General features: G+C 58.6%; 1 protein-coding gene across 3 annotated transcripts in view; it reads right to left on the minus strand.

Moving 5' to 3' along the window:
- Positions 1 to 9368, minus strand: part of GATA2 (GATA binding protein 2) — a 29938-nt gene extending 20570 nt beyond the window's left edge. The window contains exon 1 of one of the 3 annotated variants that reach the window (XM_077325415.1): positions 9057 to 9368. The gene's annotated coding sequence lies outside the window, so the exon portion shown is untranslated. Of the gene's footprint in view, positions 1 to 5256; positions 5492 to 9056 lie in introns of those variants that run through there. The other 2 variants (XM_077325413.1, XM_077325416.1) reach the window with 2 other exon arrangements.
- Positions 9369 to 11601: the final 2233 nt, after the last annotated feature.

Below are 11601 nucleotides of genomic sequence, written 5' to 3' on the forward strand. Positions count from 1 at the left end.
TGCATGTTAGGAAAAGCCTAACTCTGGAGCAAAGTGTGTGATTGGAGGGGGGGGGGATTACACCAAGCCTCAAGTCCCTGTCTTTCCTTGCCATGAACGCTGACTGCGGCCCCCATTTTAAAAACGTGATTTCACCTAATATGCTAGTCTGACTTTAAATCGGCTTCAGATCGGCTAGATAGCCATCCAGTTATACGGAATCCATAAAGCCTTCCTTCCTACTGCTACTTGGGCAGTCCGTGTTTCCCGCCGGGAGGGGGGGGGGTCCGTGTTGGGGACTGGGAGAGAAGAGATTCCCTCGTTTGAGCCGCTACGCTTCGAACCAGACAGCTTCCGAACGTTTCAGACGATAATGTTACATTATTCTTTTGCCGTGTCACCTTGTCACCCTTTCCATGCCCAAGGAAGAGTTCTGTGCGACCAAGAAGCCTGCTGCCTTTACCAGCGCGTCTGATGCAACAGAAATGCCATTTGAAACCTGCCTAGCCTTTGTCAGTCGCTCTTGAGGTCTGGCCTCCAAATTCCTGTCCAGGTTCTCTGGGAAAGAAGCGTGCCATGACTTCGTCTCCCCCCCCCCCCCCTTTGGATCTCCGGGAGCCCAACTTCGGTCGTCCCCGCCGGGGCGTGCCTTAGAGGCCAGTTCTGCAGCAGGCCGGCGCCCAAGCGGGATCATTCCTCGAGTGCGGGAGGCATGCGTGCCTGCCTGCCTGCCTGCCTGCCTGCCTCCCTCCGCGGATGACAGGACTTTGGGGTGTGCGAGATCAAATTGCATCATCATCACTCTTTGTGGATGGGTGGCGTGCGAAATGACAGCACCGGGGGATGAATAGCTGTCGCACGGCGGGCGGGCGCTTGACACAGGCAGGCGAGGGGAGAGCTCGGCGGGTGGCATCGGGGAAGGTGAGCCAGTCCATTCACCTGGGCCAAAAATATGTGTATTGGGGGGGGGGGATGGCAGGGTGATCAGCTCGGGCTCCATGGCGGGGGGGGGGTGTCCTCTCGAGGGCTGCTTCCTCCCCCCTCCCCTTCCCCGTGCTGCCTCCCTCCAGCTCCCTTTTCTGCCCGAGGGGGGGGGGGCGGGGGAAGGACCATCAGGCGGGCCCTGGGGCCTGAGGAGGCCGTTTGTCCCAGCCGGTCGGCCCAGTCACTGAGACGCCGAGGCCGTGACGTCACCCGCCGCTGCCAAATTCGCCAGGAAATGAACTTTTTAATCACCCTCCTCCTCCGCCCCCTCCTCCTGGCGCCCCCTCCCCGCCGCCCGCTGTGCCCAGGGGCCTGGAGCTCCAAGGACCCCCCTCCCTCCCTCCCTGCACCCCCCCCCCGCCCGGCGGGCACCCAGTCTGGGCGGGAAGGCCCCGCGGCGCTCCCTGCGCGCTGCTTCTCTGCCGGCCACCGCCGCTCCGCGGTCCAGGCGGCCTGGTCAGGGGGATGGCGGGGGGGGGGGCGTCGCTCGTCCTGGCTCTCGGCGTCCCTGCTGCGGGCGCCCTCCTCTCTTCGTTCCCGGGGCCACTCGCGGGATTCCCCGCCTGGTGCGGCCCGGCCTCGGCAAGCTGAGCGGCAGGAGCCGGGCGTAACTCGCACTGCGGGGCGCCGGGAGGGAGGCCAGGAGGCTTCTCGGGTCCAGGCCGGCCCAAGCACGGGGTGCCGGGGGAAATCGCCGCAGGGCCCGGCCGCGCCTCCTCGCTCACTCCCCCCCCCCCCGCCTCTCCCTGCCTTGTGTTGGGGGGAGCTCTGCTGATGCTGATCTCTCACCCCCCCCCCAGCAGCACTTTGTCTCCTCTAAGGAGCCCTGCGACTCCTGCCCAGTCCTGCAATGCTGGAGTCCTGGGGGAGCAGCGGGGAGGGGGGTGGGTTAGCCAGGAACTGGGGGAGTCCTCGGGCCCCCCCCCCCCGACCTCCAGGGTCTGAGAGCGACATCGCCCCCAAGGAACAGTGCTAGGAGACAAAGGGCCGGTGGCCGGAGAGCTATCAAGGGAGAGCTACCCTGGACCAGGCCCAGAGAGAGAACGACTAGGGTGAAATTTCCTTCATTGCCTTCACAACAAAACGATCCTCAAAATAATGCTGGATCCACGGAACTGTTCTATGCCCGAGATCAAATGGAAAGATATTTAAAAATAGCTTCCTTCATTCTTTCCTTCCTTCCTTCTTTCCAGGATAATCTCGAAGACAGGAATCGACCTTAAACCTTAGGGGAACTTTATGTCGATCCTCCCCACCCCCCCCCCCCCCCTCTTTCCAGCCTCTCCATGTTAGATGCTTCACACACACACCCAACACAAAGATGAACGGTGGGTGCGTTTGAGGCTTCTGTGCCAACCAGCCTGGCCCATGTGGCAGTTGCAAACCTCCCAGCAAGCAAATCGCGACCCTCCTCCACCACTGCCTGTCCTCCTCCCCTGGACTCCGCCGCAACCTTTCTGTTCAGACCAGCATTTAAGAACAACAACAACAACACAGAGACACAAATCATAACGATTAACTTACTAAGTAATTCCCTGTTTTTCATTATTGCCCTTCCCCCCCCATCCTGCAAGACTGGGGGGGGGTTCTTTGGGGAGGGGGGGAGTGAAGCTGTTTGTTTTAGACAGGTGATAAAATCGCAGTTAACGAGCTGATAATTCGCCCTTGTTTGTTTTAAAAGACAAATTGTAAAGATTAATCAAGCGACTTGATTTATGGAGAGAGAGCGAGAGAGACCCCCACGGCCGCCCAGGAAACTCCCCTGAAGCCCCGCGTGTCGGGTTACTCCGCAGCCGGCTCAGCCTCGCTTTTTGCCTTCTAACCCGGGAAGGAAGAGCTCTGGCCGTGGCGCGTTGGAGACATTTTCAAATGCCTCCCGGTGGAAGACATTATTATTATTATTATTATTATTATTATTATTATTATTATTATTATTATTATTATTATTATTATTATTATTATTATTATAGCAGCCATGTATTTGTTAGGGCCTCCCCTGCCGTCTATCCTTAGTCTTCCAAGGCCGAGCTTCTCGAGGTCCCCTCCTTCCTTCCTTCCTTCCTTCCTTCGCTGGGCACCCCAATCCTGCGCCTTCCCTTCTCGGCTTGCCTCTGCCTGTCCCTTCCTCCTGCATGCGGGGTTCACATCAGAGCTGGTTGGCGAACGCTGGTGCCGCTGCCTCTTCCCCGCTCTGGATCAAATGGCCATGCCGAATACAAATCTTTTAAAAAACATATTGCTGGTTCTGCTCATGGAACCTCTCCGGGCGATTTATTGGGGAGGAAGAGAGAGTTCTCCGGATTCTTCCTAAGGGAGAAAAGAGCGAGGGCGCCTACCATTTCCGCGCAATTCCCCCTGATATTGAAGCGAGATCGGACCCCCCCCCCCTCCCCGCGCGTGTAATAGTAATGCGAGGAAGGTCTCCGGCCTCGTTTCCCGTCCTGCGCTTCGTGCAGCCCTTTGCTGGGCGCAGCGCTGCTCTTTCCCGGGTGGACCTGTTAGGAAATGCGTGGCTGCAAAGGAGATGGGGCTGGGGGGCTTCTGTGCGGGCCAGAGGCGGGGGTATCTCGCCTTTCATTCATTCGCTCCTCGGCATAGAGCCGGGGGAAGCCGCTTAGCTAATTTCCCGGGGCTGAGAGTCAAGCCGCTTCACACGGCTGGTTAAACAACGATGCTGTCAATTTCCTGAAAGTCCCCCGGAGAGCCCGTCCGCTTGAAAGGGCAGCAGAGTGCAGCGCTGCCGCAGCCAGGCGGCCCCCAGCGCCCAGCTCCCGGCCTGGGCCCGAGGGACAGCGGGGAACGGATGGCCGGCTCCAGCCTCAGCGGAGGCCGCCCGTCGAGACAGGCTCGCGAGGCCGGGTAGAGCCGGGCGGCAGCGGGAGAGAGAGCGGGGATGCTTCGGTACACAGCGCGGGATCTGTCCCGGAGGCGTCGATCTGTGTGCGCGACCTAGAGAGAGCGGGCGGAGGGGGGAGCAGCCTTCTCTGGAACTAGACATTCAAAGTAAAAGTTCTCTTGCTTGCAGGTACTCTTGCAGATGCCTCTTGGACTACGAAGAAAACGCTTTTTGAGTCGCAAAATGTTTGTCCCCCATAAATTAGCGGTGTTATCAAGACTGGGCCTCCCCCACACGCACACCCCAAAATACATTTCTGGTTCCCATTTTCCTGGCTTTATACTATTTATTCTCGAGGGACCGGGTCTCGTGGAATTGCACCCCTGGTTCTTTCAGGATGATTGACAGAGGATGCCACACTTTGGAGGCGAACCTGCCCCCCGTACCTTTTTGCAACAGTTGTGCCCGTCGAGATCAGCAGGCACCTGAGTCTGAGATATGTGGGGGCCGGGGGGGGGGACCGACCCCAACAGGAACGGACAGAACCAGGGCTCTCTATTGACACTCGCAGGAATCTGGCTCCCTCCCCTACCGCCATCCGAGAGACTTAAAAAGCACAACTTGTGAACCAAAAGGCAGCTGGTAGGACTCTCCTCCCTTTAAGAAAGGCCTGGAATCACAGGACCAGATCCAAGAGTTGCGGATGCTTCGCCTCTATGCACACCCGCACCCGCGCAAGTCTCGCGCCAAAGAACGTTCCCGGTTTCCTGGGTCACCTCCCGTGGCTTGGGTGACAGCGAGAGCACTCCACCCACTCTCCCACCCAAGCCTTCAGAGAGAGACTGCTTTCCCATCGCGCCTTTGAGATCGCCTCCTTAATCTCCTGCCAGAAAGACTTCCTAATAGATCTCCTCGCAGCAAGACAAGTACAAAGGATCTCGCGCACTCTCTCCGTGCCCGGGGGACACGCTCACTCGTTGCAGAGCTCCCAACTTCCTTGCCTCCTTGCCTGCTCTCTGCCAAGGCCCGGCCTGGCCCGTGGGGCATCCCAGAGCCCTGCCCGCTTCGCTCTGTCTGCAGATCCGGAGGGCAGACCCCAGAAGCGACGTTCCGTGCAGTCTTTTCTCTCCCCCGCCCCCAGCTCCGGCCCCACATCGCCGCCTTCCTAACAGCCGTCGCTCCTGCCCCCTTTTCCTGTCTGCGAGGGAGAGGGCTCCCAGCCTCCCCGGCCTGCCCGGCCACCCAAAGGACAAAGAGTCTTGTGGCGGCACCTTCAAAGCGAACCTCGGCGATGCTGGCGGGCCAGAGGCTCAGGGCCTGCGGCGCCAACCACGACCCTCCGACGGGAAGAAAGGCTGGGCAAGCGGAGCGGAGAAGGCCCGGAGAAGGAAGCACACCGTTCCCGAGGAGCGCCGGGGCGGGAGAGCCGCCTCAGCCAGCAGATCGGAGGTACTCACAGCAGCCCCCGACGGCGGTTTCGCAGGACGCCCGTCCGGCCTCTGCAGCGGTGGCACAAGGCAGCTTCTCGGTGTCCGCATCCGAGGGAGGGACGGAGGGAGGGAGCTTTCGGGCGGGAGAGGGGAGTGGCCGCCTAGAGAAGGCAGACGGACTGGAGGGGGCGATTGGGCTGCGGGAACGGCCAAGCTGCTGCCACTGCTGCAGCCCCCTCGCCGTCTCCCAACCAGCGGGCGAAGTCAGGTACAGAAATAGAAACACGTACAGCCAGTGGCGTCAGACACCCTCTCCCCCTCCCTCCCTCCCTCCCCCCACCCCTCTCTGGCTGTGTCTTCCGGGTTGGCTGTCCAGGCATCAACCAACTCCCCCCGCCCTCCGCCCCCCCTCGCTGGCTGCAGCTGCAGGTACAGAGGATCGCGCCTCGGCCCAGACCGACTGTCCTGCTGGAAACCGGGGAGGGGGACGCCAGGCCTTTCCCCTCTATAACGGCATCCCCCCCCCGCACCCTCCCCCCCGGAGTTTCCTGACGTTCAAGCCTCTGTGCCTTCTACTCGGGACTAAACCCTGCCGCGTCCAGGTCATGGAAGTTTCCGCCGAGGCCAGCATGCTGCAGTTTTAGGCTGCCGTTTTTGATGGCAGGCGCCGTCGTTTTAGCCAGGTGCCTCTGCCACCCTCGATGCTGTCTGGGCTCCCCGATCCTTGCTCAGCCGCCAGACCCCTCTCTCCCGTTGCCCAGACCGGCCGAATCGGACGGTCGGCAAGAGCCCTGAGTTGGGCTTCAGCCTGGGACCCAAACAGAACCCCCTCCTTCAATTTAGCCATTAGCCTTCCCCTCCCCCCTTTTTTGGTAGCTATCCCCAAATCTTCACTAACCGCAGCCTGCCTCTTCCTCGGCCTTCCACGTCCTTTTGCTCTGGCGAGCTAATGAGCTTTTCTCTTTAAAACGCACATTTGAATGGCCAGGACTTCCGGAGGAGGAAGAAGGAGAAAAAAGGAGGAGGTGGTGGTTTGGGAAAGTGTGGCCGATAAGAAAGAAAGAAAGAAAGAAAGAAAGAACAGCCTTTATCTTCTCTCCACCTCAATCCCTTATAATTTGCATTTCTGAGGCAGCTCTTCATTTGCCCCGTTCACTCTTAACTGTTCTATCTTGCCTTTAAAAAACCCCTCCGCCCCAGCAGATGCACCTGACAGCTTGTAAACACATTTCGTTAACCTGCAATTTGTCAGTCTGCTCAGTAGCAGTCCTCTGTCCTGTCCCCCGCCTCCCCCCCCCCCGCCGGCCCAAAGGCACTCTCTGCCTCCCCTTCAGCTTTGTTTCCCTCCCCAGCAGTTTCCAAGGCAAAGACGAACCTGTCCTGGATCCATCAGCCCAGCCTCAACCACCCGGTGGAAACCCACACACCGCTAGATTTAGACATGCGAAGAGATTCCCTCCGAATAAAAGACCTCCTTCTATGGCCAAACCTCCCCCGGAGATTTCTTGGCAGGGCAGGTTTGCGGTGCAATCCTATGCAGGCTTGCTCACACAGAAGCCTCGTTTTATTCAAAGGGACTTGTGTCCCAGCTAGACGTTTGAGGACTGCAGCCTGGCTCCCTTTTCTCGGAGATGAGGCAGGCGAAAGGACGAGGCGGACCAAAGAGGAAAGTCCAGAAGGGATCCTTCCCTTTTCCTCCACAGTAGACAGGCTAGGTCCGAGACATACTTATTAGAATTAATCCAGCGACCCGATAGCTTCCACGGACAGCCCGTCGGCTACTTAAAAGATCCAGCGGGGGATGCCGTGACTACCCCCGTGAGAAAAGGAAGACGCCCGGTGGGATCTAGGCATGGTAGATGACCGGAAAGAAAAGGGAAGACCCATTCGACTCAACGTTGTATGGGCACTCAAGAAAGAAACACTCCCGAGCGGAGCCATTTTGAGCCCGGGTTAAGTGAGGATTGTTTTTTGCCAGGTGACCGTGAACTTCCACCATTGTTCACAGGGTCATCTGGTGAGACCTACTGCACTTGGGAAGAAAGGGGCCACTTTGGAAGAAGACGGTGTGCAGGGGACATTTGCCTGCAGGGTGCCTACTTTCTCTGAGCCCTAGCCTACGTTTCTCCTTGGTTCTAATTTTTGAAAGGGCATTTGTCAAAACCTTGCGCTGTTCTTTCAAGCCACCCAGCCCAGGTTGCGGGGTCCCGCAACAGGAAAAGAAAAAAAAAAGGGGGGGGGAGGGAAGAAAGGGAATTAGGTTCAAAGCTGGCCTTGAGGGGGGAAATTTTTAAAAAACCAGCCCAGCAACCCAGGGATGCCTGGCCTGGAGTTGGAGGGTTTTAAAGACATGCAAAGCTGCCTAAATCTCCTGCACGGGACTGGGACTCCCAAGGCAGGCAGGTGCAGAGGGAGCAGGCGAGAGGGGCTCCCCGGAGCTGCGGGGTTTCCAAAGGATAGTTGGCCCCGCAGAAAAAGACGAGACGCCGATGAAGAAGAAGAGAATCCGCGCCCGGATTATGCAGAAATCGCCGAACAATGGAGAGGAAACCGGAGTTGGGATCATTCTTTTAAACACCCCCCACCCACCCACCTCCTCGACCGAAATGCTTTATTTAGTTTTTTTTGCTCCAGCCAGGGAAATGGTGCCGTTCTTTGCTAGAAACCCAAAGGTCAATTTCCCGAGAGACAAAGTGATTCCCAAGAGCTCTGTGGTTCCCTGGGTCGCTTTCGTTTTCTCGCCTGGTCGCTAAAGCTATGCGTGTGTGCAATAAGGCGGTGGGCGATTTAGGGCGACCCTAAAGGTGTTCCAAGGCAAGAGACCAGCCCAGGGGGTTGGCCGCCGCCATTCCCTCCTGCGCGGGGTGGGGGTGGGGGGCTTCCATCGAAGCAGGAAGCCGGGCGGGCCGACCTTGCTGAAGATCCCGCTCCCCCGGGCCATCCTACCGGAGGTCTCTGGGGTTCTTCCTCCAGGTGGGTCCCCTCCCGCTAAACCCCCCCCCCGCGGGTCTCCCTCCTCCTCTTGGGCTCCACAGCCCCCGCGGGGCCTGCATGCGGATTCCGCGCCTGCTTTTAAGGCGACTCCTGCCGCGGGGCCAGACCCACTTGTCTGCGCGCCTTTTGTTGTGCCGCGCCAGGCCACCTGCCCGTGGTCCCCCCCCCCCGACTCGCTCCAGGAAGGATGGGCAGTGGGTCCCTCCCTGGGACCGAGGGGGGTGGGGTGGGGTGGAGAGACAACTCTCCCACGTCCCCCGGCATGGGGCTCTGTGCTAGAAATGCAGCCCTCACCCTTGGACCTGCCTTCCCGCACGCACGTAGTTCCAGGGAGAGTCTTCTCGGGCACTCGAGAGATCCCTGCAATTGGCCTGGCCACCCGAAACCAGGGGTGACAAGAAAACAACCTCTCCCCACAGATCTGCCAAGCCGACCACGGCAAAGTTATTTCGAAGATCCAGCCAGTCTTCCTTGCTTGGACCTGCCCCCACCTTCACCCCGCTCCCATTCTGCTCAGTTATCTCGGGGCAATCGCGCTCTTTAAGGGACACCTTCCCCCCCCCCAGCCCCCCACGCCATGTGCTTTGGCTTCCACAGAGGGCAGCGGGAGGCTCTGCGAAAAGAGGCCATCCTTGGCTGAGGAACAGCCCCCCCCCCGCCAGGTGCTCCGCCGTGGGCATCCCTTTCCCAAGCCGGCGCAACCCCCTTGGCACAGCCAGTCGCTCGGCGGGTCCCCCTGCCAAGCTGGAGCAGGTCCGCCCGAGAGCCTCCTTCCTTCCCCCTTTCCCGCATCGCCTCGGCTGTGCATCGCCCATTCTGTGTGAGACTCTTACCTTCTCTCCCGAGGCGTCTCCCGACGTCTTCCTTCCCTGTGGAGTGCCTTCTCCTTTCCTTGAGGCTTCCTTTTAGTCTAATAGCATACTAATCGCTAGTGGATATTATTATTGTTATTATTATTATAATATATATATATATATTTAGAAACAGGAGAGTCTTATGCTGCTCTGGGCGAACGCAGGGTTTTGGTCAGGTGCTGCCGTCTTCCCGGGCCGCCTTGTGGGCTGGAGCCGCCCTGTGCTGCAGCTGGCACATCTGGATTTGCTGAGCGCGACCACCCTTTCGCCTCTGCCCCGCCGCTCCCTTTGGTGGATCTGGATAAAGAGGAGCCGCGCGGGGGGGGGGGGGGTGGCAGGGCAGGCGGTGGATGGATGAATGAATGAATGGGCAGGAAGGGGAGCCGCCAGCCAGCCAGCCAGCAGGGCTGCCAGGGAGGGAGTCGCCTGCTTCAACCTGGCAGCAAAATCCGGTCTCTCTCTCTCTCTCTCTCTCTCTCTCTCTCTCTGTCTCCCCTCCCCTCCTCCCTCTCCCTCTCCCGCATTCAAAGATGGCACGGCGAGCCTGTGTGTATTTATGTACATAATAAGGCGGCTCGTCCCCTCGCCTTCATTTGCATCATTACAATATCGGTACAAGCGCATCACATTGTCTGCGGCTTGCACCTTTTGTCGTCTTCCCTGTCACGGGCGACGCGACTTGACTTTCATATTTTTTCCAGTGGACTGATATGACACGCGCAGCCCCGCACAGAAGGCGACACAAAGGCCGTCCAGGGGAGAAAGGGGCCAGAGCGCCGGCGCGGCCTGCAGCCCCCTCCTCCCCACCCACCCCCTGCTGCTTGGCCCTGTGGGTCTCGAGGTGCGCAGGATTCCACGGCCGCCCTACTCGTGGGAGTGGGGGTGGAGTGGAGGTGGGGGCAGACGCCCTCAGTAGAAGATCCGCACCTGGTGGGTGATCACCTTTCTTCTCCCCCCTCTGCCAACTTCTTGGGGACTGTCCCTCAGTTCCGCTATGAGGTGTATGAAGACGCAGAGGCAAAGGCAGGGATCATTGCTGGGAAAGGAGTGTGCCGACCCACCCGGTGGGAGAGATCTTGAAATTCACAAATTCTTGGGCCGCTAGGCAAGCCAGCCAGAACGAATCGGTCGGGAGATGTTTGCGAGCCCAAGACGCCACTTCGGCCTGGCAAGGTGGGCGACCCCGTCCCTGTGCTGGATTTTCTGCCCGGGCTATAAAGACCGGCCCGGGTGAGTCCAGGTGGGATGGGACTGCGCGTCATTCCTTCCAGCGCACCGGCGCCTCGCTCCTTCGCACGCACACCCCTCCAACCACCACCACCACCGGTGCTCAGTCTGCATGCGCTGAATATTGCAATTCCAATGTGCTTTTGCAAGCTGGGCTTCCCTGTCTTGGCCACCAAAATACACCCCCCCCTCCGATTTCTCGGCGAGGAACCACTTTTCCTGCAAAGGATGCGCATGAGAAAGAGGCTCGGTCCAGGGACCACAATTACTTCCACCCTGCACATACTGGAGAAGGCACTTTCAATGTGCTTTGGCATGCTGGATTTTCCTGTGCTGAACAGGAAGAACTATTTCAAAAGTGCGGTGAAAGTGCATTATGTCACGCGTGCTGAATGGAGGGGCATCTGTGTCCCAGAGGATACCAGGTCCCTGGCGGTGCCCTCCGGAGGGCATTTCTCCAGAGTCAGCCCCAGTGGCGTGGGATTCTTCTGACTGAGCAGGCCTGGTCAACAAGGGGGTCTCACTGGTGCCAGGGGGTTTCCCTTCCCAGTCAGCCGGTTCCGGCCTGCAAGCCCCTTTCCCTGGGTTTTCAGGCTGCCCCTCTCTTCAATCCAAGGAAGACTCTCAAAATGTTTTCATGCTGGCCACAATGAACAGGAAAAGGCAGGCAGGGAGGGAGGGGGGTTCAATGGAAACGAATTATCCTCATAATAGTATGCGGGTTACATATATAAAAAAGACACCAGTGAGCAACGGAGGGGGCCGGGGGCTGGGGGCTGGGGGCTGGGGAGGGATCCTATTTTGCTGGCATTTTCTGTCTGTCTTTGTGATACGGTTCAGGAGGGGAAAGGGCCCCTTGATAGACGACAGATAATTCTTATCAGTCCGGAGCAGCCCATTGCCAAAGTAACTGGTTTAATTACCCTCCTGTATCACTCCTCCGTGCAGATGAGATACATAACCAGATTTATTCGCGCATGTTTGAAATGCCCAGTTTGCAATCCCAGGTAGTGGAATCCGACAGGAGGAAAGGCTGGGGGGGGGAGAAGGGGGGGTATAAAACGGACTTATTTGCAAAATAGGGGCGGGGGGCAGGGAGGGAGGGCTGCGTGCCTTGGTAATCCACCGTGAGCCTTGAATTTAGCCTGGTAAAGATTTTTCAAACAAAAAAAATCAACCACATATCGGAATGGATGTATGCGTTGGATTTATATCTTCGTAGTCCAAGACCGCCTCTTCGTTTTCTCTACCTTTGGGCTGGAATTATTTTTTTTTCCAGGCTGATCGGGGCTGCCCA

This window comes from Paroedura picta, chromosome 3 (genome assembly GCF_049243985.1).
Source record: "Paroedura picta isolate Pp20150507F chromosome 3, Ppicta_v3.0, whole genome shotgun sequence".
NCBI lineage: Eukaryota > Metazoa > Chordata > Lepidosauria > Squamata > Gekkonidae > Paroedura > Paroedura picta.